Raw genomic sequence first — 25020 nt, forward strand, 5'->3', positions numbered from 1 at the left:
CCCACCAAGTTATCTGCTTTTTGCTGCTGAGGAGAGAACAAAGTCACCCAGCAAGTTCCCGGGAGCCAGGGCTCCCCATCCCCACGCCACCCCCGGCGAGGGCGCGAAACGCTCGGGTATCCGTTCAGGCCGCCCCATGCGACACCCCACACGCGGGCACCCCGCCTGCCGAGAACCGAACCCTTCTCAGCCTCCCGCCCGGGCTCCCGCCTCCTGACTGAGGACGCTCGGGGGGTCGCAGAGAGGCGGTGCCGGGCCCCGGCGTGTGCGGGGGTCACACGGCCTCCGCCGGGCCCGCAGGCCCTTGCCCGGGCCGGGCCCGCTCCCCTCACCGCGCAGCACGTGCTCCTGGAGAACACAGGGACGAGCCGAGCTCCCGCTAGGGGGCGCCGCCGTCAGCAGCAGCACGGAGGTCACAGCCCGGCTACAGCGTGACGCCCCCCCCACGCTCCCCTCAACCGCCCGGCCGGGGCCGCCGAGCCCCGCAGCACTGGCGGAGGAGAATGGGCCGCACCCGCCCGCTCCCGAGGCCCGTCCGGGCCGGGAAGGGGCCGCGGCAGGGGAGCTGAAGCGGCTTCCCGGGCTGCCGCTGCCCACACGCGACTCCAGGCCTAACAGGGAACAATCGGCCCCAGCACGCAGCCGCCGCCATGTCCCCCGCCTCCTCCCCCCCCCCCTCCCCAGCAACATGGCGCCGCCGAGGCCCCGCAGCTGCCGCCGCGCCGATTTCGTAATGAAGCCCGCGGCTCCCGAACGGCGGCAGCGGCGGCGGCGCGGGGCCCACCCGCTGCCCCCCACCTGGGAGAGGCGAGGAGCCCGCGCCCCGGAGGGGAAGGGAGTAAGGCACGGGAGGAGAGGAGGGCCCGCCGCCCCCGCCCCTCCTGCGAACAAAAGCCCATGCGGAGGGGCCCGGGACACGCTCGCAGCCAACGGCTCTGCCCCCTCCCCGGGGCCCCGCACCCCCTCCCCCGGGGGGGGTGGAACACAAAGCGCCTCCACCAGGAACTCCCCGAGAACACCCCCCCACCCCCCTTCCCCTCTCTGCTCGCTGCCTCTTTTACCGCCGCTGCCGTTCCCGGAGCTGGGCGTGGGCGGCGAGCGGAGCCCCCGCGCCGCCGCGGCCTCTGCCCCACGTGCGGCTTTGTTCTGGTGCCGCCAACTCCCCCCCGCAGCCCCGCCGCAAACTTTCCGGGACGGGCCTTCCTCCGCACCCGCCCGCCCGCTCCCACCCCCGGCCCCCGGGCCGCTGCCATTGTGCCGCGCGCGCGCCGCCCTGCCCGCCCCGGGGGGCTCGGCCGCCGCCGGCCGCTCCCCACACCGGCCCCACGGGCCGCCCCGGTCCCGGAGCGCGGCGGGAGGTGGGGGGGCGGGGGGGGGACGTGAAGGGGGCGGCGGGACTCACTGCAGCAGCGAGCGGCGCGCACGCTTTTTCAAATCTCCCTCATTCCGGCCCCTCCCGCCCCGTGTGCGAGCTCGGGAGGCGCCGCCGCCGCGGCGGCGGCCGCTGCCATGCGCCCTACTCCCGCTTACACCCCCCCCTCCGCCGCCCACCCACACCCCCTCCCGCCGCCCCGGCCACTCACAGCGGCCCTCCAGCACCCCGTGCTCCGCTCCGCCGCTGCCTCCCCGGGCTCGCCCCCTGCGCCCGCCGCCGCCGCCTCACAACAGGTTTCCTGTCAGCGACACGCGCGCGCGGCAGAGACACTCACCAGCCAGCAGCGGCTGCCGCCGCCGCCACCATCTTCCCTCCGCCCGCCGCCCCCGGCGCCGCGGGGTGAGCCCGGCCGAAGGGAGCCGAGCCGCGCTGCTCCCCGGCGGGGCGGATGGGGCGGCGAGCGGGCGGGCAGAGGGGGAGGGAAGTGGCGCGAAGGCAGGTCCCGGCGGCAGCAGCGGCCAGGCTCTGGGACCATGTGGGTGAATGAAGGGCGGCGGCTCCCGCCTCAACGTAAATATCCACAAGCCCCGCTCCGCCCTCATTAGAATAGAAAACAAAGTGCTTCCGAGCGCCGCGCCGCCCAATCGCCGGCCGCGGCCCCCCGCCCCCGCCCGCCGCGATTCATACACACACACCAGGCATGCACCAAGCTTGCCCGCACGGCCTGGCCCGCCCGCCCGCCAGCCCGGGCACCGCCGCTACCGCCGCCGTAAACTTTGTCGCCGCCGTTCCGCTGGGGGCCGGGCCGTGGAGAGGGAGCGCGGGGAGCACCGCACCGCTCCGCTCCGCGTAGGGCTCCCGCTGGGGGCTGGCGGTGCTGCGCGCATCCTGCCTGCGCAGGCTGTGGGGAAGGGGAGGGGTGGGCAGGAGCGGGTGGGGGATGCACATGGTGGCCCCGCGCTCTCGGGAGGGCCGGGGGAAGGCCTGCCCGTGGAGGGTGGATAGGGATGGGATGGGCAGGGCCCGCCCGCCGCCGCCCTGAGAAGTTGAGCGCGGTGGGGAACCCGAGTGGGACTGCAGTTGGCCCCACGCGGAGCCGCGGAAGGGAGCGGTGGTCCCGCGTGTGACTGCACTTGTCCAAGGGGAAGGAAACTCTTGCACTTGCGCCTGGCCGAAAGCGGAGAAGGGGGGACAGGACAGGAAACCCCATTCGCAGGGATGCGAGCGGGAAGCAGCTTACCCGGCCGGCGCTTGTGGCTGGGAGTCCCCCCCGCAACTCGCGGTTCCCGGGTGGGACGTCCCCCTCGCTACGAGGGCTGCGCCGGTCTCCGGGCGGTGCCACCGGGGGCAGCGCCCGTTCTCCGAGCAGCTGCGCTGTTCCCGGAGCCACCATGAGCTGTAGCTGCCCCGTGGCGGGCGGGAGCCGAGGCCGGGGGCAGCACAAGCAGGACGGCGTGCTGCTGCTGCGTGAGCCAGAAGTGCCGGCACCCGTGGGATGGTCTTTGTGGCAGAACTGCACGCAGAAAGGGTTGGAAAGGGTGTAAGTGACGCGTGCGAAAAAAAAAAGATGTAATTACTAGGTTTTCCCGTGGCCCTGTGTCATCGTTGCTTTCGTCACAGTTCTCTGGACTCGCAGCAAATGGAAAATGATAGTTGGAGATCAGCATACTTTTCCATGATATCTGCTAATTTTACCAAGACTTAATTTAATTCTGTGTTTTAAAAGATTAAAATGGCTTATATTTTACACAGCAGTGATTGTCTTATAGATCGACATTTCCACAGTTCCTTATGTTACTATAAATTGAGAAATCGCTTTTGTCTTCCAAATAAAAAGACTTGGAAAAACATAGTCTGCATTTGCCACTTCCAGTGCACTTTGAAGTTTTGTTTGTTTGCTGTTGTGGCATTCTGATGATTCCTGCAGGTAACAGAATATTTGGTTTTATCAATTAGTCTAGTTAAATTAAATGTATAGCCGGAAAAATACGCCTGTTCTCAGTTTGTCTTGTTCTGTAGTTGTTTAGAATGGGACACTAGTCATTTCTAAGCTCATAACTACATTTCATTAAAGTTACAACATTATCTTTTTAGTACCTTTGCTGTGTTTTGAGGCTTCAGAACGTAATAAACCAGAGTTTGAGGTTGTTCGGGATATTCTTCTAACCATTTATAAGTGAGGTCAAATGGCATGGAAGTTAAGTCTTGAGGTTTTTACCTCCTCACCTGTTAGTTGTTTGTTGTTTTTTTTACTTAGCTTAAATATTTACTGCTGTACACAAAAAAAAAATTGTTTTACAATACTATATTTGATAAAGGAGCATTTCAACTGAAAACTGTAGCTGCTTTGTAAAACTACAAAATGTAGTTGTCTTTTTGTTGTATAGTAGTAATACTGAAGTTGTTCTTGCAGCTGAGTCTCCTTTCCTGCTCCTTCACCTTATTTACCTCACATCTCCCCCCCATTTCTTTATAATTTTTTGTCTTCTGTTTGTTTGTTTTGTGGCTTTGGTTTTTTAGGGGGTTTGGTGTTTTGTTTTTTTGGTTTGGTTTTTTTTTTTTTATCCTCCTATAACTGTTGGTGAAAAGGCAAAAAAGAGGTAATGATTAAGATACAAATATGAACATATTTTTGTTCTTACTGTGTTGGATGAACTCCAGGCCTTACAAAAGTTGGTGGCAATAGTACTGCTGATTGAACAGCTAAGATTTCAATCTTTGTCTTATATCCAAAGATTCCAAACTGCTTTCACACAGCTGGGCAGATAAATTGTCTCCTCAGAATCTGGAGTAAATGAAGTGATAGATAGGGAAAATGATGTTACGTTATGCCAAACTGTTCACTGTCTGAAAACAACCAACATAGCATAAGCAAGAAAGAATACAAGACTGTTTTTTTCAGTGACTTTACTCATTTGCAACAGGGGAGATACACTGAATTCAGGACGTAGGTGTCTTTGTTCCTCTCAACAACACCTAGAAGAAACATGCCATGGGTGAAGAAAATGAAATGTATTTCTTCACTGATTCAAATGGTTATGTCCAGAGAATCCAATCTGGCTCCCACTGAAAACAGTGGGATGGTATTCATAAAGCCCCTGGGCACGTATGCCGTCCACAAGCACATATGTCACTGTATTTTGTGTTTCATAGCTCTGGTGGATGCTCTTACAGCTGACTTTCTTTGAATGTGTCTTTGGAGTAAAATCCTCTAAGTGAGAATGGATTTTGTAAGAGGAAAACTGACAACTATGAATTCTGTCAAAGGGGGAAACTTAAACAGTAAATACTCTTCAATATCTTGCAGAAAATAGTCAGAAATGAAGGCCCTTAAGATCACTTTCTTTTAACATGTACTAACTCATGTGTTTGTCCTATATGGAGTGCTGCCCATCTTATTTTTCTTTACTACAGTACCTGAGCACATCACATTTATCGTATTTACCTTTGCAACACAGTGAGATGTTGCAATTGCTTTTGCCATGTAACAGATTAAAAATCTGACATAACAGAAGTTAGCTCTTTCAAAGCCAAGGCTGGCACCTTAACTAAGGCCAGTTTTCTCTGTTTTAAGCAAAGAAAGAATATGGAATATATATTCTTTTTACATCACTCATGATTGCAGGTAATGTGTATGTTATGCAATGCATACTACAAAGAAATCTTTGGAAATAGCTAATGTAGAAAACTCCTTAAAAGAAAAGAAAAAAATAGTATCTGAAGTAAAAGTAAAGCTTTTGTAAGTTTGTTAAAAAATACCATTATCTAACAAGATGCACAGTAGTGATGCCAGCTCCTTGTCTATTTGCAGTTCCTAAATTAAAGACTGAAGATTATTTTTAGAAGTTTACAACATTCTTTTTGGTGATTTTAATCATTTGTTTCTAAAAACCAGCTGAACTGTGACAGATCCACAGAAGGTGCTCTAGTTTGGTATTGTGCTCACAACTTTAAAAATTCGCCTTTTTTAAAAATTTGTGTTATTTCAAAGCTTTACAAACTGTTTATCTGTAGCAGAGGTGACAGATTTAGTTGTCAGTGAGAAAGAAGAAAACAGGATGAAAAATCCCCACCTTATTATATTTATTTATCGCTGCTGATACATGAACCAATTAAATAGCTTGTCTAAAGTAAAACATTTTGGAATTCACTGATTTTTCAGAGGTAACTTTTCCTGTTCCACTTACAGTCTTGAGAACACTAAATAAAATTGACAAAACAGCAAATGAAAATGGTGTAAAGAGGCTGCTCTGTTTTTAGGATTAAAATATACTTGGCAATCACACTTTTTTCTTAAATCAAGCCTTTAATTCCTGCAATTTTGTCATACTGTAATACACATGAATCATAATTTCAAATATTTTTATTTAGAAGGAGGCATGCACTCTGCAGGGAGGTGGGTTATAACAAGATACAGGAGTCCTCAGTCACAGGCAGTTAAACATCAATATCTGATTTTTATTCTTGGGAGTTTAGTACCCATTATCATGCAACCATTAATTTTATTTCCCAGTGTTTATGGTGTTATCCTGTATAGAGAGCAGTGTTTGTACAGACTCTACCTGTTTGACTTGTAAAAGTGTTTCCCTTTATATGTTAGTTTCATTTGAGGTATAGAAGCCTCTAATTTGTGGGTATGTATCTGCAGAAAGATGAAAATTTAACAGCAGCATGGAAAGAAGGAGAATGTTAAATTTGCAGCACTAAGGTAAGGTTTCCCTTACCTCTGTCCTCCTCTGAGGTTTGAGATTTGCACACTTAGAGGCTGGCACAGTTGGATACAGGCAAGACTCTTGCCCCCCGTCCTGTTTCTCAAACTGGTCCAGAATGTCTGCTTCTGTGATTTTTATGGAGCTGGGTTTTGCTGTGAGGTGTACTTTAAGTTTTTTGAGAATGCTAACAAGAAACTGGAAATACTCCTTGTTAGGACATTGGGTTATTCTGAAGTAATTTGGAGAGATGTGTCATCCACACTCAGCTATAGGAAGTAAATGTTGCTGGGAGAAGGGTTGAAGATAAGCTGCTTCACCTTCAACTATTCTGTCCTCTGTCTCACAATTTTACTTTCTTGGCTGCTAAAACTCTCCCACTGCTTACTGTTTCATGCCATTCCCTGCCTTTCTTTTTCTCAGTTCCTAAGTATCTTCCCAGTCCTCACTTAAATATGCAGTCTAGAGGGAAGTGGCGTGAAAAGCACTAAACAGCTGGAAAACAGGAGAAACCATAGAATTTACTTATAAGCAAACTAAATATAAAAGCATATGGTAGAAAAAAAAAATCACAGGTGTAAAAGTGGTCTTTAAAAGGAAGGAATTTGGAAAGGTAGAAAATGCTAAAGAAGAGGCTGTGAAAAAAAGGACAAAGAAAAGCTTGAGAGCAATAGGGGTAGAGTCTATCCAGGATGAAGTTGTGCTTTGTCACTTTTTACAAATGTCCAATAAATCCATCCATGCTATAGCCTTTCTAGGTACTGTAGATGTAATTTTTAACTTCTGTTCTTCTCTTTGCATCCATGCAAAAAGCATGTACTTTTTTCCGGGCTTTATGAGTATTCAGAATGACTTAAGAGCATGGTTTCAAGCCATGCAGTGCTTCAGTGAGGCTAAATAAAAGAACATGCCAGGAGAAATAAAGCAAAATTTCTGTTGTGCATTTCCCAAAATTACCTTTCCACACTCGATGGAATAGTTTTTCCACTGTTGTATAGGAATGAATCCTGGTGCATTAACACATATAATTATGTGATACAACTTTGCAGATGTATAAGGACGGTTCCTGACATACATGCAGTTATGGAGACATGGTTATCTTTTAGGGATTCCTCTACATGGGTTAGTTAATCCAAATGCTTCAAACAGCTCCCTGTCTCCTGAACTAATCAAAAAAGAAGATGAACAGTGAAGGAGTGGAAAAGGATGAAAATGATAGATGGAAGTACTGAAACAACACATGTACTGTAGGAATTTGGAAATACAATGATTAATAGAGTAAGTGAGAGAGAGAATTAATATGGAAGAGGAAATTATTGTGTAATAAAGAGAAAATTGAGTGATAAAGCAAAAATGAGATTTTAGACTTTATATGTTCACATGAGAGCGATAGCTGAATACCGACGCACAGTGGGACTTTTTCAATGTTATAATAAGACCTGTTGGTATTATTACAGATACTCTTCAGAATAATATCTATAAACTCTTGATATTTCTATTTAAGAATTTTACGCCTCTGTCTATACTCTGAATCTGCAGGACTAATGTTAACTTATATTCCAGGTCATCTGAGATCACTGCTCTATTGGTGATCTTTGACCCTGAAATTAGTCAATGAGTAAAGCACCACCATGGCACCAGGACCAAAATAATGCTTTGCTAATGCTTTTTGAAGCATTTGGCAATTTTGTTGACCAAACATAACCCTACTGCCCAACCAGAGCGTGAATATTTTGACTGCACAATGAACTGAGATGACTTGGGAAACATCTCTTCATGGACAATGTGCAGTAATATTACTTCCACTTAATGTCCACATGTCTGCAGGCAGTGATTGTTACACGTCTAAGACAGCCTTTGATAACCCTTCCTTGGAGTGCATGTGGAGCTGGGTAGACCCAGGATACCTCACTCCATAGGACAATTAAGCCATCCAGCCTTTGTGAGCTGTGTGCTCTCCGTACTGTCACCCTTACCTTTATTTTGCACTCTTGCAAATGCTCAGTCCTTCTTGTTTTCTCCAATGCCATCCTCAGCTCCTACAAAGCCTTCTGAGGTGAGGAACCATTAGAATGATACAGATTAAAAGAATATATGTGCACAATTGTATTTTCTTCTCATTTAAATTTATTTTAAGACGTTGGTCAAGGTAAGAATAAACTTCAGGTATTTATTTCCTCTCCTTTTAATTTAGTTCAATCATTTTTATCTATCGCAGTAAAATACAGTAATTTCATTTGTTTCAGCATCACCTGGGTTAGCTGTGTGCAAGCTTTTAAAAAGCACTCTTTCTTGTTAGTGAGAAAAGTCACTCAGTAAATTCAAGTGGATGGCTGTTCATATGTATATATTGAAGACCACTGTGACTCTACCCTGGCCCTGTTCTTAAAATAACTATACTAAAATACACTTACATGTGGATGCATGTATACACCAATAAAAATAAGTAGTGATGCCTTAAGCATTCAGCTTGCCCCGGTCTGCTGTAGAATATTTGGCAAAGATTTTAGATTTATCAGTGGCTTTGTGTCAGTGAGACTAATATTTCTTGCTGGCATCAGTGTGTACATTGAATATCCTTTGTCAGGTCAGCAACTTGTGAGAATTTATGACTTGCAAGCCGGGTTGAATACACTGGTTTTAGAAGAGAAGGATGATAGGACCTTTCATAAGAGAAAGTTCTGAATTGTTAGATTCCCATTTTAGATGGCTTCAGGCATTGAACTAAAAGTAGCTTTATTCTAATGGTGATTTTTACTAGATGTTACTAACAGCAAGTTGTCTGTATCAGTCAGTTCACCTGACTTGAGGAATGCTTTAGTTGCTTGGAAGGTATTTTTGACTAGCCCACAGCCCTCAGTAAGTGTAGAGCAGGCACATTTTTGCTTTAATCTATGACTATTCCTTGATTCCTCTTCTTTCCTCCTACTGAAAGTGGGAAACCACTAAGGTTTAGAAGTGAGATACTGGACTAGATACTGTCACTGTGCTGACAACACACAACTTACCATTTTCATATCTCCTTTTCTATGATTCATACTGCTTCAATAGAGAAGATAATTCTATGTCTGCCAGAGGTGGAGGCTTGGGCAAGAGCTAACATTGCAGTAGCAAAGTGGGGAAAAAGGAGGAAAAAGTAGTCTGTGTCAGCACCTTTGGGTAGTGAGTTTGACCACTGTTCGTAGCAAGTATTTTAGATGTGCAGTCTACTTGTTCAGACAGATGCATATGTATCCGAAGCAAATAAAGTAGTGATAGTTTTCAACTACATTTAGGCAAATCCTATTACCTTTTTGACAGCAAACCCTTCTCCAATTGTGCACATCACTGTTGTATCTCAGTTACAGTTATATTTGCAGTACAGTTGCAGTCAGCTACTGCAAAGCTAATTCAGATCCTTTCATGAACAGAGATGCATCTCAACTGAATATAGTATGTGTGTTCAAGAGCTGTGCCAAATTGTAACAAGGAACTTAAAATATTGAACTACAGCAAAACAAATGTCATGTTCTGCGGGCTTTCAGATATTACTAGTCACTTTCATGCCCTTTACATAAGGTGTTTATTAGCAGAGCAAATAAAAAAATTAAATCTGAATCTCTTTGATTTTTCAGAACAAAATAAATCCACACTTTTTAATCTCATACATTTATCTGAAAATAGCAAAGTATAGGAGCAAATGTAAATATGAATGGACCAAGTGAATGAAAATGCAGATGTAATAATGTCACGAACAAATGCTGTTTTGAAGGATCCAACAAATATTATTTGAAAATTAAAAATCCAGAAATCAGAATTTATATATTCAGAGGACAGATACCTTTTAATTAGATGCTATAGTAGGACTTAATTAAAAAATAAAATTGTTTATTCAGACATACTGTTAGCTGTTTTGCTTTAAGAGACTCCTTCAAATTCTGTGGCAAATACCATCTTTTTAACATAGGCTTAAAATTTTGCTTTTTAGTATGTTATGCATGTCTTCAAAGACATAGTTTTAGTGGAAGAAGACAAAACTTCATTGACACTTAGCAAGTTCTTTTATGCAACCAACTACATGTGCTATCTTTTTATTTAGGAAAATGTAACTACATATATTTCAACTGCTGAATTTGCTTAAATGAAAGCACATGAATAGAGAATTGCATAACAATGTGTTATAACTTAATCTTAATTGGCAAGTTAAATAGTGAAGCCAATAATAATGAATTGTCAGCATTATACATGTGTGCATGTAAAAAGAAAGATTGAGCAGCTTTGAAAATGAATGAGCTGCTGCAGTTTCAGTTAGTTCAGTCATTTTTACAATGAAAACAAAATATGACAATTGTATTAAGTTCAATAAGTAGACTATGATCACTCAGAATTATTAAAATGAGAAAACCTATAGATGTTAGTGAAGAAATCTGTCATCTTTTCGTTATAGAATGACACACTAAAAATTAAAAGTATGCTAAATAATTTGGCTGATGTGCCACATAATTTGAAATACTTTAACCTAACATGATTTATGGAACAAATACAAGACAAATGCAGAGGTAAAAATAGAATTTTTATGAAGAGAAGGAAATAAAAATATATCCTCCTTCTCTAAGAAATTATTGTAGTCATTAAGACACATAACGGTTATGATTGTTAGATATACCTTAAAAAAAATGTTTTGTGTAATTACACATTAATCAAGCTTAGTCATGTTCCTTTTGGAGCAATGGTAAAGCTATTTTTGACCTCAGCTGCACTATTTCCCTGCATGAGCAAATAGTATTATATTCTATATTTTTATCTCTGATCAAATGCTAAATGTCAAAAAATATTCTTGCCTGATTTAAAAAAAACCAAAAAAAAAACCCGCAAACCAACCAAACAAAAAAATCAAAATGAGCATATCTTGCTCCACCTTGTAAGATGAAAGTGTTTCAATTAAAACATTTTCAAGAAAAGTCTAAGATACATACTTTCTCTGTTTATCCTCAAAATATTTTCTGATTTTATTTTATGCCATTATCTTCTCTCCTTCTATCTGCATCACACTTTATAGGGTTTTCCCTCAAAAAAGAGTTTTCAGCCCTGTAATTATCCCAAACATAATGAACATGGCAATACTGTTTCTCGTACACAAACTAAGCTTGCTAACAGCTGCTTTGGGTATTGCAGCATCATGCTGCATCGTAGTACCCTGTGGACAGACTTTCAAAGCACATTATTTTTGTTTTTTCAGAAGTGCTGAGCACCAGTAACTTGCAAGATGCTAAATGCCCTGCTACTGGTTGCTCACACTGGGGTGTAAACACACTCATTGCCTCCCTGTGTGCCCAAAGAAAAAATCAGAAATCCGAGCAGAAGATTTTGACCATGGCATCGTACTTCGTTATTACAAAATGTGGAAATGTACTTAAAATGTTTATCATACATCTGCATTTGCACACTGATATGATCACTGTATCTTACTGTGTCTTTCAGTTTCAGAGACTGAAAATGTTTTGAAGTAATGTGAAAATGAAAAACACACAAGTTAATTTTGCACATATGCATATGCTAATGATAAATCATAGACTCATAGAGTAGTTTGGGTTGGAAGGGACCTCCAAAGGTCATCTAGTCCAAGCCCCCCAAAATGATACTAAGGACAAGAAATCTGCAGTGATAATTTTGGTTAAAAAGGTGAATATTTCTTTAGGGGTTGTCTCATTTTTCTCTGATGAATTCAGCACAGAAAATTATTCGTACCTTTTATTTTTACAAAATTATTTCAGCTTTGGTCAGTTCCACCAGTCAGCTTCATCCAGTAAGTTTATCTGGTGAGCAGAAAAGTGATATTAATAGTTTAAAAGTAATCTGAATTTAAACTGTGGCATTTTGTATAGGATGCACTGGATATATTTGGGTCTTGAAATGTACTTATGCCATTGTGGCAGCTTCAAGAAGTTTATGTTTTATCACAATGAGGAAGATTTTTTTAGGACCTCTGAACTGAGAAATCCTGGTTTGGTATCTTGTGAATAAGAATCATAAGCAGTATGAAATAATGAGTAATATGTAAAAAACATAGATTTTTTCAATTTGTAATCTGAAATATTTTAAGATACTGCTTTACTAAAAGAAAAAGTTGTACTATGCTATCTTTTTCCACAGCGCACTATTTTAGCAAAATATTTAGTATAACACTGACTCAATAGCTTTTTCTGGCCAGTGGCCATGGGGCAGATTTATCAATAGCATAAATTCATTAGACTTTTGAAACCTTATGGTAGCTGGCAACTTGAGCCAACAAATGCAAGACTGAAGATGAAAACAAACTCGTTGCAGAATAGAAAAGGATGCAGTCCAACTGATATTGACAATATAAAGTGAATTACAACCCAAGCCCTTATGCCCTATCAAACTGAGGAATCAACTTTCATAGACAACAGAAGAGAATAAGTATATTGTAGATGTAATCACAGTAAGAAGGAGAACTAGAGAAAAGAGTGGGAGTGATGATATTTTACTATACTTTCAAAAGATACAAAGGTGTTCAGTTAGTTCATCTTTAATATCTTTGTCTTTATTCTGATTTAGAAGATTGTGGTTAATGTGAGATGTGAGTTCTCCCATTTTTTTTTTCCATATGCTTCTAAACCAAAAATAGTTTCCCCTCTTCATATGGATTTCTCCAGATAAGGAGTGAGGAAACTGTAAATTAACTTCTCATTACTACAGAACAAATGCATACTTCCAATATGCTGATTTGGGGGGAGAGGAGAAATGAGGAGACAGCTCTTTGGAAAACCCTGTTGAAATCTGTCTTCTAGAAATTTCCCACTTAATTACAGACTTTTTTTTAAGCAACATTTAATTATTTGTCTTTATACATATGAAAGCAAAAATAAAATCCAACCAAAAAACCCAAAAGCCAAAAAAAAACCAGCCCAGGTTGCCCTCAGCAGAAGATCGATAAAATAAATTGGATTTTCCAGTGAGTTTCATTAAACTTGTAAATGCTTGATTCTGGTTAGTATGTGATAAAACAATGAGATAGGATGATCCCATCAGAAATCCTATGCTATGGCTTAACACAACTAAAATAGCACAGGTGACTAGATAGATAGGAAACCTAAATGAGAATGTCAAGCCAAAACTAAGCTATGGAGTATGTTGCGGAGATCCACAACAGAAAACTAAACGGTTTTCTGGGTGTCTGCTGTTATCCAGACCTATGGATTCCAAGAAATGATCTTTGGGAATGGCAGATTCTACCTTTTTTCTCTGTTTTGATGATTTCTTCAGCACCACTCATACTTTAATGTACAGGAAATACAACATCTGTTGCAAGATGTAACAACATCTGTTGTCAGCCATTGAAGGCAAATAGGCTGGGCTAGGTGCGCCACATGATCCAGAATGACAGCATTTATAAGTCTGTAACACAAATACATACAATTAAAATAAACAGCAAACACAAAGTTTTACATACACTAGGACATTAATCTCTACTGTTCTTCACTGAAAAAAAGATGATAAATGATTTGAATTTTTTAAAATGGACATGCAGTAGGTTTATGGAAACCAATTCCCAAAGTATAGTCTATCCACAAAATTTATGTAAGCATGTATATATTTAGATTTGTTATATATGGATATGAGTGTATATGCTTAAGATTTAAAGACGCCAGGCATCATATTATGATAGTGTTGGCTATAATATCATTATTGTCTAGAAAGTACTAATGGTGCATTTTTTCTTTTCACACATATAAATCAATATAAATTTCTGTAAATGAAGTTAATATTCAAGTACTTAAACATGTTTTTATCTTGTTAATTCAAACGTTTTGACCTTTACAATCAGGCGTATTTTTTTGACATTCTGGCTTAATACTCTGTTTCCATGTTGTTTTGTAACAAATCTTCAATAGAACAAAGAAATGCTACATTCATGGCAAGCATGGAGGTTAAAAACAAGTTCCTGACCTTAAAAGTCAGTAAACAGGATTATCTATTATGGTCCTTTTATTTTTGTCATCTTTCTGTACATCAACAAAAAGCATCTACTGTTTCAACACCTTTAGCTCTTTTTTTTTTTTTATTATTTTATTGGTGCTGCTACCTTTCCTGGCAACTTTATCTTGTTTCCTTTGAAATCCTTAAATTTTTTATTCTGAACAAATCTGTACGTTCAAGATTTTCAACTATATATATATATATAAATTATATATGAATATATGTTTAAATTTCCCATACATAAGATTTGCTGTCCCTGTTCCTGCATCCTCTTTTACAAAACAATTTCATGTTTACCTGCTTCCTTGAAATGTATGGAAGTTGCTGTATGAGCTTACTTATGGCTTTTCTCTGAATTCACTGTGTTCCCAGTTTGTGGGTTTGGGAATTAACTGTTCTCCAATTATAAATTGCTGCTACGTAGAGCTGAATTTTAAATTTTCATTCTGTGTTTTCATTTTTCAACATTTTGGACTTTCTGTACAATTTTAGCTTTTGACTGATGTAGCATCTTTGTAAGTTTGTGCCTTTTATTTGGAATTGATGTCTCATCTCTTATAAAAGATGATTTAATTGTTATATGGATATGCATCTCTAATTTGATAATTGATAAAAACTTATAAACCCTGAAAATGGAAAAATAAGAGAAGGCTGCTGCTTATGATACTGGAGACTGCCACTGAGGACACAGCTTCCCAGATATGCTGGGCAGCCTGCTTGAATACTCTGTCCTTATATCTACCTAGCTGTAAATGGATAGAGAATAAAAAAATAACTCTTAAGCACTTCAAGCATTGTATACTGTTGGATACTGGACATCTAAATCCTTACAATGTTAACCTATGCAGCAAAATTATTATATTAATATATGTACCCTGACTGGCAACCAGATCTTGTTTCTGTGCAAGGATATTCAATGAAAATGAAAGGCAAATAGCAAGATTCACATCTTCAGCTAGGAAAAGCTGAGAAACTGGAGGCATAATTTAGATACCCAAATTCTGATATAATATGAAAATATGTGCAGTTCTCTAAATTGCTGTTCGATGACTACAGGAACGTTTAGAAATTACCTCTTTTTTTATGGAGAACACATGGCTTATGCATCAATATTAATAATACCTGAGTATCATCAAGCTCAAATAGAGAGGAAATTTTGTTTTTATTTCATACATCTAACTTTTTCTATTTCTTTACTTATGGAGGAGCATTTGCTATTAACTGACATTAATCAGAAAATAATTACCACTATTGCCATAGAAGACCTAGCAAATGCTTTGCTGTACTCTGAGAATGTGGAATTTGTGTATTCATAGTTATAAATACAGAAGGTAAAGGCCACATACAAGTGAAATGAGGTGAAATAATTCACATGAATGACAGAGGATAAATTCTCTCAAAGCATATATATATTTCCATGTTTAAAAAAAACAGAATAGAAATCTATTTCACTTGTTCCAGACTTTTTCTCATTTTCAAGCAGTAGCTCAGCTAGAAACTAAATAGGTAGATGCATGTCTTGTCCATTTTTATAGATGCTTCATATTGTTTGATTGTGATGTAATGATCATTCATTTTCTTTCTTTGATTTGAAATATAAGTTTAGATATGCAGGCATGAGTCCACGTTTACCTTATTTAATACAATGTAATCACTGTTAAAGAACTTGGTAAAAACTGATGTAGAAACACATTCTACTCCGTATTTAGCATTTGAGTTGTGGAATGGCACTTACAAAGCATGTATCGTCTTCTCTTGTCATTTGTTCAACAGAAACTGAAAATAAAAGAGTGCCAGAGTCATCTCTACTTGTGGATAAATACGTGGACAAACAAAATAATCATTAAACCTTCAGCGCATTTGGGACTGCACAACCTCATACCTGGGCTTAACATCTCCATGCTATAGCAAGGGTGGGGTTCTATATGACTCTTTATAAAGACTGAAGTGTTTCCTGAAGTGTTAGAATGGTTAGTGTTAAGTGGGTTATAAGTATCAATATCATGTATTATGTTAATATTAGCTTTTGGCATGTTACATTTTAATTTGGTACAAGACAATGTGGGGCCTTTTGGGGACCAAACTTCACAGAAAGGAATCTGGATGTTCAGCATGAAGATCCAGTATTTATCAGCCTAGAATGGAGTTCTTGCAAGCAAATAGAGTTCTTGCAAGCACCTTCAGAGATAAAGGTGAAGTCCAGAAATGTGCCTTCATTTTGCTGCTGCAGCTGGTCTGAACTCTGAAACTGCTGAAGTTCAGAGCAAATAATTTAGTCACCTGTCTTGGCTACAGCTATTTAAGTCACAGAGTGTCTCCACAGCTACATACCAGAAGAATGCTTACATGGGTGACACTACATTTAAGAGAATCATCGCAAACATGATTTCTGTAATTTCATATGATTTCTGGTTCCTGCATTTTGCTAATCCTAAATTGTTATACCACTAGTCAGTGGTGAGAGATTAGACAGAATGAGATACTCATGTTCTTAACTCTAATAAGAATCTATCTTCAGCTTTCTGGAGGAAGAAAGGACTATCATGTTATTGAACAGTGTTGGTATGAGATACCTCCACTTCTGTTGTAAAAATGTCCCCTCAGTGTACCAGATAGCTCATTTATACGGGTGTAGGTCATTCTGATTAACACCAGGGGAGCCTAGTTTGTTACATTCAATACAATTTCACACATAATAGGTATGAAGACAGTACGTTTTGCCACCTAAAAATACTTTCTGGATGTGGATCTTGAATACTCAATAAATTCCATACTGCACATTTTCTATCTGACTGCACAAATTGGGAAATAGTATAGTCTGTGGATTTTACAAAATAGTTCCTTGGTCTTCACTGGCAAGTGCTTCAGCCATACCACCCAAGTTGCAGAAGGCAAAGTCAGAATCAAGAATTCCCTGTTGTAGATTAGTTTTGAGACCATCTAAGGAACCTGAAGGTGTACATGCTCATCGGAAGCACGGCACAGGTTGCCCAGAGAAGCTGTGGCTGCCCCATCCCTTGCAGTGTTCAAGGCCAGGTTGGATGGGGCCTTGAGCAACCTGATCTAGTGGAAGGTGTCCCTGCCTATGCCAAGGGGGTTGAAACTGCATGAGCTTTAAGGTCCATTCCAACACAAACCATTCTATGATTCCATTATTCTGTTATTCTATTATTCTATGGTCTCCATGATCTAGGTCAGCTAGGCTGCCTTCTTACACAGTAGAGAAGAACAGTGTTTTCTGGAGTGGACATTTTGGATACTACAGTCCATAAAAAATTCCTAAAAGTGCCTTTTCCTTTCCTTTAAGTTTGTAAGAAGTCTACCCTTACTAGCTCAAGGTTATATATTGCAGATACATAAAACTACATTAGGTGTATTTTCTACACACTGGAAAAAATGTTCCATTCTGTTTTCCACTCAAAATAGTATGTATTAATATGTCCAAGTTTTCAGCCAGCAAGATCTAATCTGAAAAAAAATAACTTTCAGCTCTGCAAACCACAACTACCTTTGATTATACTTTTTTCCCAAAAAGTTAACACTGTTTGCACGGATTCACAGTAACTGATATATTACAGATCTTCAAAGTCTTCCCAGACACCTGTTGAACAACACTGTTATGCTTTTGCATGTAATATACTGTGTTTGATCTGAACTCTGACTAAATATGATAAAACTTTGAAGTTCTTTAGTGTCTCTATTCCCATTTCACTCAATCTTTCTTCTGGTTTTATACCTCTAGAGTATGAAACAACATAACTAGTTTGAAACAACAGGATTATTACTGCTACATCAGTGTACTTACTGCCTGCATATGGAAGAATTCTGAAGAGGTTCAAAATTAAGTGAGTAAACTGTACAGCTTTAAAAGTTTGAAGAGTAATATTGAATTGTGTCAAAGTATACCTCCACAGTTTCAGTCTAGGACTACAGAGATGGGATGTTCCTGAATAAATAAGATAAAGAGGCTCAAGTTATGTTACCAAAAAGGAGCAAAGGCAGAAATAATGGTCTTCTAGTGCCCTCCTTTTGTTAGGTTTAGGATCAGTTGTGGAGAATATTGATGTGAGCACATAGCTCCACTTAAACTAAGAAAATATGTAACTTTGTATCTTAAATGGTTGTGAAGGTGTGATATGACATAACTTGGTAGAAATCATTCAGACTCAAAAAATGGCAGGGGCTTGGAACTCCTATCTCATAAAACCAAGATATTTTCTTATTGTTATTACCATGGACAATATTAAAAAAATGTGGCATGTTACTAACCTGCAATCTTACCATCAGATGAGGGTAGCTGTGGTACTGACAAGCTTGTCCTTTCACTCCCCATTTCTATTTGTTTTCATTTTCTTCTTTCAGCTACACTGTTCAGGGTAAAGAGAGAAAAATGTATTTCAAGATCATTTTGAAACTGAAGAGAACGACAGCACTTTAATGGGAAGAACAACAATATTTATATAAATTTTTAGAGTATATGTCTGTCCATAGCAAACAAGAAATTTCAAGAAATGTGTAATTAATGCACACATTATCTCAAGCTCCTTGAATAATGAAGCAGCCTCTTCTCAGCATAGCAGTTGCTCTATCATTTTTCTCACTCTATCCTGTTTCTGGACAGGGATGAAATGCATTTTCTTAATAAGAGATCCATGAGTTTTGAAATTATTTGATAAAACAAGTTTCCTTCTGCTGTCATTGTAACCTGAAATCTCGTCCCATTTCTTTCTTTCCTGCGACTCAGAAGGCGTCTGGAATAATTAGCCTTTTCTCCACTGCTTCTTGAAGCAGAACATTGTTTTGAAGTTGCAGATGCAACTAGAATTATAAGCTACTTTCCTTTATAGACAGGGATGCATCGTCTTTCAAGTGGATGACTCCTGTCTTCTAAGGTAGGTGTTTAGGATAACTTCTATGCAGCACCCTTTAGATGTTCCAGTTTCTGTACAGTGTCAAGCCTGGATGACTAGTATAGGCCAGCTACAGATTTAGACTGTTGAAGTTAGACCATGTAAATTCCATTCTCAGGAACTGGACCCCATTAGTTATCCTTCCCCAAACCCTTGTCCTATAGAAATATTTTGATTAGATGGAATGCAAAGCCAAATTTCATATGTCTTCATATTGTATTTTTGGAGAATGACAACAAAACTTTTTTGTTCCAAAGTATCTACCATTGGTATGACTGTGCCACAAGGGGTTAGCATAACACTTTGAAGATCATGAAGCCACTGGTTTTGCCATTGTATAATCACTCCAGTGATTGTATAATGAATCTGAAGTACAGCAACAGAAGAGGATGGATGACTTGACAATGCTGCCAACAGTCAGATATGCCAATGAGGCAGAAGGAGACGTGAAGGAAGAAATGAAAAATGGAAGACAAAAAGATCAAGGAGAATCGCAAGAAGACCATAAAATGCTGTTTCCAGAAGATCTCTAACATGATTATGAAATGAATGGGTAAGACATGGATTTTTCAAGGGACATTCTTAAGAGAGTATGCAGTTAGAAGAGGGAAACCTCAGTAATATAAACATCTATGGTTTTCTCTCAGCATAATCGTGGACTACAAAATATGCAAGCAGTATTTTGGAAAGGAAGAACTAGCAAAGGAGCCACGAATCAACAAACCGTTAGCAACACAGACTTAATTCTATCTTTATTCAAGTCTCTGAAATAAGAGCAGATGCAGTGTAATAATGCTTGTAAGAGCCCCTAGTTACAAGGTTTCATCCTATATCTGATGCTTACACATAATTGACAAGAGTTTTGTGCAACTGTATGCCTACTTTTCTAGATGAACTGAATTTAAATGGAAGAGAAAGGATATTTTAATTTTTTAATAAGTAGAAAAAATTAGAGTTGAATACAAAACCAGTGGACTCAATGCACCATACAACAGTCCAAATTTGCCATGCCACCTGATTGTTCAACCTGATTATAGTCTCCAGGCAGTTTGCACATGTGACGTAAATTAGCATCTCTAACGTCTTGGTACTAACAGAGCATGTCATGAAGAAATTCAGTTGCTTGGTCGTATGTAAACGACACTTCTGTAGCCCATAATTCATAACATCCTAAATTTAGGAAGGTGATCCACCCTCCCTAAAGATCATAAGCATCATGATGTACTCACCGTGACCCAATCAAATGAAAGACAGCAAGAATGCTACAGTTCAGATGAGTCAATTAGAAATGCCATCTTGCTAGAGGGCACCTTTCACCACAATCTGCATTGCTTAGAATGCAGTTCAATTATATAGATAATGCAGTCCAAACAGAGAATTTCCCAACTGTCCAGTTAAAAACCGAATTTAAAATTGGTGTGCATCATATGTCAATTCAATTATAACATGGATTTCTGCTGAAAGGCATAAAAGTTTGTCTGAAAGAAATGTTTCAGTGATGCATAGTAATTTCTTCTAGACATAAAGGACAGCATAGAACAAACCATGAAACTGAAGGTAAAAGAATTTTAAATGAATTGTTTCAGACAGAAGTCTTATGGGAAGGAATGGAAACAAACGAAAAAAAGTAATCTTTTTCATTCTGTTTATGTTAGGGTATTGCTGCTTCCAGCTGATTACAACATTTTTGGCTTTTGGCCTTATGAAATGTTATAAATTACACTAGCTGAAGGTGAAAGGTCTCAAAGAGAGTCAGTAACCTCCCAGCATGGTAAGTTTGGAGAAAAGCATATTTCAGGCCTTTTATGTGGTTTGTGGTATGCAAAACAACTATACTTTCATTTTGCTGTAACTCTTAGAAAAAAATTACTGCTGTTTTAGTTCCTTATTACACTGTTGGGCTTTTACTTGTAATAGTTTGTGAACACTCAGCCTAAGTGAATATATGTAGAAAACCTTCAGAATGAGTGGTTCTGTGACTCTAAGGGTGGAGGTGGGTGATGAGAACTTTTAGAAAATTTTGTGATATGTGATACCTTTCTGTATGTTTAACGTGCTCTATTATTCCAATAATTTTTCTTCTTCAATTCTTTCTTAATAAACTCAGTTTATAAAAATACTGGTATAAGTATGTGAGCACAATACATGATAATGAATTATCATCCTGCCAATTGTGCATACATTCTCATTAAAAGCTGGAGGTATCCTGAAAGAATACTTATTTCTTTACAGATGTCTGAAACTAGCCATCAGTAAAGAGATAATGCCAGAAAGAAAGTCATAATTCCCCAAGAGAGGCTGTAGGTTCTTGACCCTTGTCACTTAATAGTTGCATCTGTAACAGTTTTTAAAGTTTCCATAATGAACAAGGATATTTATACCATCAGAATAAAACAGTTGCAATACTTAGCAGGACGTTACATTGCTATTGCCTTTACTGATTATTAGTAAAACATTTTCAGATGATCTCCTAAGGAAACAACCTCCTGTGGCAATACTCACAGTGGTACTGCATAGTAATGCGTGTGCTACTAACAGAATTTCAGTCACTTACCGCTTAATGTCAGTCACTTCTGACAGAGAGCTGGAAGTATCAAAATAAGTAAATTTTTATGGTTTTCGTAAAAATAGGTTCTTGGGAAGAGAAGACCATATTAATCCAAATAAAAGAAGGGGTTTAGTGTGAACTCAGCCTGTCATAAAGGCCAGGGAGTGCAGAGGTGAAAGAGATATATGATTTGAGATGTATGTACCACTGAGAAAAAAACAAGCCAAACCAAAGAAGCAGCTTTGGTAAGGGCTCTCAATTCACTGCCTGCTACAAACTTGCCAGTAAGAGAATTAAATTTACCTGACTTAGACATCTTATTTCCACCTACAGCTTAGATGAGCGTTACCTCTACCAGCACTGGCCATCTGAGTTATTTACCACAAATTAGTCATGTAGGATATGTCTGTAGTGCTGAATGAAACAGGACTAGGGATAAGCCCCCAGCCCTGAAAGCGAGTAGCACTCTAAGTAGCACAATAGCACTGTTTGCTCTCCAGGAAATTTATGTGCTTGTGCTTCTAAAACACATGCAACTTGTGTAAGGTATCTCAAAAAGACGAATGGAGGTCTGCTTCAGATTTTAATTGATTCTAGTACTCACTGAAAAACTTCAATGTCATTGATTGCATCCACGTATTGTACAGTGGATTTGGCTGGGAGAAAACAAGTTGTAACAATCCAAGGTACTTCCAGGAAGAAGGTAAAGAATTAATTAGTGTAAGTAAGTAGGTATCCAGTGTTTGAGCTCATTCTCTGATCTTTTATTTCACAGTAGGGTATCTATAGGCACTGGAGCTATCGGGCATCTCCAGATTATGAGATAAATTATCAGAGGAAAGACCTCTGTTGTTGGTCATAGTTAAAATATAAGCAATAAGCTTAGACTAGACAATCAGCTTTTAAACAGTTCAAATTAGGTATGATTAATCCCATCCTGTAAGCTACTGAACTGCTCTCAGGTTACCTGAGTTCCTTGTACAGTCAATGAGGAAGGCTAGGTTTTTCTGAAGATACCATAAGGAAATCCAATTAGCTTAACTTTGCTCGTTAAACTAAAGCAGACAGAATCACCTTCTTGAAGCCTTTATGTGAAAAAAACCTCTTACCTTTGACTATCCAGGAAACTTAAGCACTTGTTTCAGAAAGATTGGTTCAACAAACTCAGGACATTTAGGTGTAAGGTGTCTAATATAGATGAACAGATTTCTGTTTCAGATTTCATTAGTTCTGGTGCTCAGCGAAGAACATCATTAACATTTCAACATCATTAGAGCTATTAAAGTTTAATATTTAGTATTAAAATTAATGTTTATACTGTCATTTTTTACCATCTGTTACCACAATGGCAGAAGATCAAAAAATGACAAAAGGCTTGCAGAAGGAGACAAAACATTCTAAACGGTCCAATTTTTCACTTGTATTATTAGCATCATTTATATTATTAAGGACTTGTCAAAATTGAGGAATGTAGGAACATTTCCCAGATCGTGGATCCAGGTGTAAAATCCAGCTGCTTCCTAATTGAATGACATTATAGCCCTTTGGATAAGTAGAGAAAAAGCTGTGGTACATTCAAGGAAGCCCCTTGCTTGACACACCTTCTTCATAGCTTAGGCTGTGAAGATTTTAAAAGTTTTAAGAATGTCAGTTTGGTATGTATGTATGTGTGTACACACACACACACATATATATATAAATACTTCTTTAAGTACATTCATAAAACATTACAGGAGTTTTGAAAACATTTTGCTAACTTGAAGGTCATTTAAGCTAGAAGCAACATGCAAATAAATAACACAGTAGGAATCAAACAACCTCCCTGAAAGGAGGATGAAGTCTACTTGATGAATTTGCTTTGAGCAGCAGGAATATCCATCTCCTTCCTTCAAAGGCATGCTATCAAAAAGTAGAGGGAAACAGCAACCTTTAATACGGAGTCACTATTTCCAGTATAAATCAAATACTAACCAGTGGAGTTATGTAGGAAGTCCCACTTAAAACATATTTAAAAGACTAGCTTTATTAATTAGTGGTATTGAGAAAAAAGCCAATCTCTTAAATTCCATTATGTTATAGATAGCTGTATTCTTAAGTTATTCAGACTATCAATTACTTTGTTAAAGACATAAAACCTATTGTCTTAGCTATTGTATGTCACAAAATACCTAAAATATTTTAAAGTATTAAAAAATGGCTGCATTCATCAAATCTATACTTTAGGAAAAAAAGTATAATATAAAATATGTGAAATATGCACAAGAACAGACATGTTTGGAAGTGGATCTATGTCTTCAACACTATATTTTCAGTAGTGCAATTTTTGGCTGGAAACCAAGAATCAGGAGTTTTAGCTTATCATGCCTTTCTAAAGAGTCTGGTTCAGACCAGAATTCAGTTTTGGCTGGCAAAGTTTTGTCTGTAAGGTCACATACACAATACTTTCTCTAATTAGTTCAAGCATCCTTCACAGATACATGTGATATTAGGCTATCAGTTCCTTAGCCAAAACTATTTACTAGTGCCACTGCATAAATTTCAAGCTGCCTGTAGTAAAATTGACTCATGTAGTTTTTGGTTTCTGGACAAGCATCTGTTTAAGAAAGACAGAAAGTTTAGAATAAGTGAAGTAAGTGGGTGCAAAGCCAGCCAAAATGAAATTGCTTTTCCAAACAGACATAGCAACAGTCACTGCACATACTTTGTCATGTCTATAATTTTGCTTTCTAAAAATAGGAAAGCTAGTAAGTTAAATAATAACTTTTCTGAAAGTTTCTATTGGCAATATTTTGATAAAGATGTCTGTTTTGTTAATTGACAGGGGCAACAGAAAGGACACAGACACCAGTGGAAAGAGCAGTCTTATTTTACTATTAACATTAGGGTAATGCAGAAATGATACATTTAGTAAAATAATCAGCTTACTATGCTCCAGGTTTAAGCAACAAACAAGATAAGCAAGGTAATGCACCTAATCATTACTACAAGAGAAAGAGAATAGTGATCAAGATAGATCACAAATTGCCTGAATGTGTTACCATCATCCAGGTCTGCAGCTGCTGGGTTGTCCCTGTAGCAGTGAGGATTTGGAGAACCCTTCCCAGCAATTGGGAAGTTCTGCACAGTGCGTCCACTCATGTCACTGAAAGAGGGTCCATCTTTTATAGACCCAAATCAGCAAGTCAGAGTGACTTGCATATTCTTTTGTGTGGAAACATCTGGTGGTATACCTCCCTTGACAAACTGAGACCAGGGCTTGGCCAGAGCCTGGGACACAGTTGGTAGGGTTTCCTAGAATACCTTGCAGACAATTGCACAAGATCATACAAGGGTTACCAATCTCTAAAGTATCCATTCTGGTGTTAAAAAAGCTAGCATAAGTGGTTTGTTGAGTCTGCATACAAGGTTTATTAATTTTAAAACAGCAGCACCAGCGGTTTATCATTATTTCTTAACATTATATCAAGAAGCACAAAGGGTATTGATCACATGATGTTC

Source organism: Lathamus discolor, chromosome 4 (assembly GCF_037157495.1).
Source record: "Lathamus discolor isolate bLatDis1 chromosome 4, bLatDis1.hap1, whole genome shotgun sequence".
Taxonomy (NCBI): Eukaryota; Metazoa; Chordata; class Aves; order Psittaciformes; family Psittacidae; genus Lathamus; species Lathamus discolor.